This window comes from Rhagoletis zephyria, unplaced genomic scaffold (genome assembly GCF_001687245.7).
Source record: "Rhagoletis zephyria isolate East Lansing unplaced genomic scaffold, Rhagoletis_zephyria_1.1 Rzeph_scaffold_21953, whole genome shotgun sequence".
Lineage (NCBI taxonomy): Eukaryota > Metazoa > Arthropoda > Insecta > Diptera > Tephritidae > Rhagoletis > Rhagoletis zephyria.
This window is the reverse complement of record NW_016179011.1, coordinates 1-4,978: the sequence shown is the minus strand read 5'-3', so window position 1 is coordinate 4,978 and position 4,978 is coordinate 1. Positions and strand designations below refer to the sequence as shown.

At 36.4% G+C, this 4,978-nt stretch overlaps 1 long non-coding RNA gene across 1 annotated transcript; it reads right to left on the bottom strand.

Moving 5' to 3' along the window:
* Positions 1-1,841: 1,841 nt before the first annotated feature.
* LOC108381264 (uncharacterized) lies at positions 1,842-2,809 on the bottom strand. Its single transcript, XR_001849615.1, has 2 exons — positions 2,729-2,809; positions 1,842-2,285 (listed from the first exon to the last, which is right to left on the bottom strand). It is a non-coding gene; the product is annotated as an uncharacterized LOC108381264 (long non-coding RNA).
* Positions 2,810-4,978: the final 2,169 nt, after the last annotated feature.

Sequence of the window (4,978 nt, the reverse complement as noted above, 5' to 3'; positions counted from 1 at the left end):
CCGGAAAAAACAGAGTATCCCGCAAAAATTCGTCTAAAAATGTATCCAATTTGATCTATTTAGATCAAAACGGCATCCCTGTACTTTTGCTATTTATGGTGTGCGTCTTGCTGTTATTAGACAATTGGCGAGACCTAAAGTATTATGCCGCATCCGAAACGGATTTTTATGAGAAGCTTTTTCAAGGCAGAAATATACGCGGAGGTTTGCTATTGCCTGTCGAGGGGCTACCTCTGCAGGGACAAACTTCTCAAGGTATCAGCGCTCTAACAACAACAACAAAGACTGCTTTGAAGTTAATACCTTTAAGGGAGCTCTGCAGGGACCGTAACATATGATATACAGTCTTGTGAAAAATAATAGGGACACGACATTTTGGCCAGTTTTTACTATTTTTCTTTCGTGTGTATAATGATTATTTTTTTTTTATAAAAATACAGACTTTGTAGAAAAATTAGAAGAATTGAACAAAATTTTATAATTTTTTATTAAAAATGTTTAGAAAAAAATCTAAGTATCTTGCTGTTTTATAGCGCATTAAATTTTAGCTTAATAAAGTGGAAGTGGCCAAGTGGCCAAGAATTCGCGTTTTTTGATAGTATTTTTTTGCGATAGCATTATTTCTCCCATACAAAAAAAATATTAAACGTACTTTGTATGGAAGAAAATGCGTGTCACAGGCAACAAAAAAATTTGCCAAAAATCAACGCGACATCGTAATGAAAAGTTTGTTGTTGTTGTGGGATTTTGTTGAATTTTACTAATTTTTCAATAAAGTTTGAATTGAATTTTGTTAAATGAGCTGCATTTTTGTAAAAAAACAACATAATAAACATTAAAAAAAGCAAAGTAGGTAAAACTGGTCAAAATGTCGCGCCCTTTCAATTATACCAAACACAGAACTTAACGTTTCCGTGAAGTCAATACTTGTATTGTCACCGGTTATTCAGCGTATCCTTATTGGGCGTTGTTGTTGTAGAATACAAATTCGCCAGAGCTTTTGGAGAGTGATGCTGGAGTGACAGTCCTTTGCCAGGTATAAATTTGGGCCGTTCCGCTTACTTACATATATATGACTGTCGTGGGAGCGACCCTTCTTGGATCATGATGCTTTCCGACGTTTGTGATCCATTCGCTCAAACGATTTCATTCCGTTTCAAAAGCGATTCGCAGATGGAACTTCTCTACAATTAATTTCTCGCCGGTGAGTTATGAGGAACCAAAGCATCGAGTCTCGTTTTGCATTCAACCTTTTCCGGGTTGTTTAAAGCAGTTCAGTAATGTATATTCAGCTGCCTAGCGATCTCATATATGCTTGTATGGCGTTCTTGTTGAAACATTTTTTTAATGATGGACGACCACAGCGAGATGCATCTTCGAAACATCGAAATTTCTAGAACGAAGGCAATCGAAAGATTCCCGAGCGGCTCCTTCTGACACAGCACCCTCAACATAAACAGCATAGAATTTTTAACCTGCATGCAAATAAATAGAATTTATTTTAAAATTAAACAATGAAACTAAATATTTTTATTACGTTTTACTTGCCACAATAAAATAACATTTTCAATTTCTTTTTAGTTTATATTTTTAATTGAAGTTAAACATTGCGTTTTATTATTCATTATCGTTTTGTATCTTCATACAATTATCATCATTTATTATATATCAATAATAATATATTGTATATGTATGTAGGTAGAGAATGGATTGAAGATCGTAAATTGTAAACACTTAAGGTTACGCATTCAAAGTCACTTAAGTAAAATATATGTTTGTATGATGTATACGTTTATATGCATGTAATTTTTATGTATAAGTTTGTTGGTGTAACTTTTTACTTTAATATACGACAAAATAGATTTTTCTTGTTACTATTCTTCACACGATTAGCAAGCTTGCATATTTTGTTTAGCTCTCAAATAAAAAAAAAATCAAACAAACTTTCTCTCATACGACCCACCGTTCTAAATTGCAATCAGAGGCATTCAAGCATATATACTCTAGTAGTAATGAATCACTGATTAGCAAAACAAGATATATGTAAAAAACGACTGTTTGACAGTAGTCAAAAGGTAAATTCTATGCTGTCGGAATGAGTTGGATGGATGTCTGACCAAAGAGTGCCACGGAGACGGCAGTTCTAAATAAAAAAACACTAACATACGTAACTCAAATCTTTTACGAATTTTTTAATTATGTAATTACCAAATCGATAATCAATTTCTTTCTTTACTGTATGTTAATTCCTGGAAAAATGTTGTTGAAAACATTTGAGAACTAGCCTTTTTTCAAGTTGAGAAACACAATTTTTGAGGCTTTAGTTCAGCTTGCAATGCTTCTATAAGTAGTAAAGGGCATGTTAAAAGCAAGGTTGTCGAATGAACGAATACCGTCACAACTTTACCTCGAATTATTTTATTAGTTAAGCGCATAAACATAATTTTGTTTTGCGAAGGCAACGGAATTGTTTGATGTCAAAAATAGTTTTTCATAAATGTGGTACAATTGGCAAGATGGCATATGTCTGCGGTGGTGTGACATATAGCTATGGTATAAAATAAATATGTATATACGGCTATTGTACAACGAATATGAACATATGTATACATTCTTCTGCATATGCATCCTTTTGATAAGTATCTGTATTTATGTTATGACAGATTAATGGCATGCCATAATTATACTCTGGTTACATGTATGTATGTGCGTATGTTTAAGTTACGACCTACATACAGTGGTAGCCACATAATTAAGGACATTCAATAAGAAAATCAAAGCCGAAAACGGAAGCCACGGCAAAAAAAAACGAGTGCAGCAGGAGACAAACTAATTAGCAGAACGAGCAAAGCTGAACTTTTTCTGACTTCCACGCAAATCCATGAGCAATAAAGGGTAAACTACAACAACATATCCACAAGGACCGTTATGCCTGGTGCACACATGTAGTATAGAAACTTCAATATCAATATTATAGTTTGCCTTTGCTACGTAGCAGCTACAATGATTTGTAGTATAAAAGTGACACACGTGTGGTATAGATCGTAATACCATACTACGAGAGACGAGAGACACCCTGGCATTCGACACCGATTACTTGATGGGGGACTGGGTGGATGCATTGCAAGCAAAAATCCGCAAACAGGAATTTAAAACGTTGCATTCACTTTGCACGAGAACATGCCGAATAGCCTCAGAATTTTAGATTAACATCGAAGTATCCAAATCTAACTTATTTGGATCGGATGTGAAAAAAGTATGTGCATCGTGCCGCAAACAAAGAACTCGATCCTCGCTATACTTTAAAGACCATAAAGCATGGTGGAGGAAATATTATAGTGCGAGCTTGTTTTTCGTGGTCTGGTGCGGGTCGGATAACAGAGCGAATGGATCAAAATCTGTACAAAGATATATGGATGAACAAAATGAAGGCAATTTTCCGACGAGAATGTGCCTGCTGCATTCATTTTTATGCAGGATAACGATCAAAGACTTACTGCTAGGAGCAACAAAGCTTGGTTTTCTGCAGGAAAGTGTTTTGGATTGGCCCGCTCGAATTACTGATGTTAACCGGTTCGGAAGGGCTTAAAAAAATTGTTTTTGGGTGAAAGGGGCATCGATATTTGAATGCGTCCCAAATTATATGACCACCACTGTACATGCAGACCTGACAAATGTTTCTACATCTGAGACATTAATGTTTTGGTCGTAACAAATGTACATATGTATATACCATGGTCACTGATTATGGCCTGACATAAGATACCTCTGATTGCAGTTTTAGACATTTTTCCTTTAGTGATTTTAATTTTTTCATGAATGCAATGAATGAAGCAAGAAAACGACAACAAATTCGCACATTTTTAGTTAAAAAAACATAAAAATTTAATGGTGAGATCTGGCCGAATGGTGAAATATATTGCGCGGAGAGCACAAATTCACTCTTCAAATGCCCCAAACGGGAGTCATATGCAATTTAAAAAAAAAAGAAAAAAGTTAAATGTTAAAGAAGTACAAATCTAGCTTCGCTTCATACTTCAGCAAATGCATTCAATCAGGTTTAAGTTGGCGTATGAGAATCTCCGTCTTAATTGCCTTTGATTTTCATTCCATTGCTGCTGATTTTTTAATTTTTTCCCTTTTTCTCTATATTTCTCTCGCTTAGTCTTTATGCATTCTTCATTCCCTCAAAACGTTGCCCTAAAGTGTACACACTTATCTATGTATATCATATATTTATGTTGTATATTATTTACTTGTTCAGTTTCTTCTATAACACGACGACGACGACGACGACTATAAGTTAAAAGTACAAGAAATATGGAGTAAATGTAAGATTTTAATACGAGTAATAGTTTTTTGTTTGATTTTCTTATCGTTTTTGTTTTTTTTTTGTTTTCTTTCATAATAAGTAATAATAATAAACGTTCAAAGTGGAATACGATGACACTGTGCTGTCGGCACTGGCACTACTCTCGCAACAACACGGCTGCTTTAATGTTGCGCTGCCGATCAACAAAGCGCATACAAATACGAATACGAGATCAAAAAACGCGTTAATAGCTTTCTGCGTTGCAGTCGCTCGAATTGTTCGTAGCACTAGTACAATTGCAATGGCCATCACCACACAATTGCGGGGCTCAAATTCGAATTGGCATTGAGGTCGTCGTAATCGCTGCTGCCACCGTCACAATTCGTAGGTGATGTTGTTGAGATGGTCGCGCGTTTTGCGCGCCTTAAAGGGTGCCGAGAAATGCTCGAAAGCCGTCTCAGCAGTAAAGGAAGAGGAGCGCAAACGCCGATGTGGCTGCGAGGAACGGGTTGTTTGTGCGCCGGAGCTACGCGAACGCTGATATGGTGGCCGCGCAAAGCTGGTGCTGTACGGCGCATGTGAGCTATGTCCGCCACCAAAGCAACGCATTGCAGCACAAATTAGTGTGCACCAGCGCCACGAGGAGAACGTGTAGAAATGTGGCGC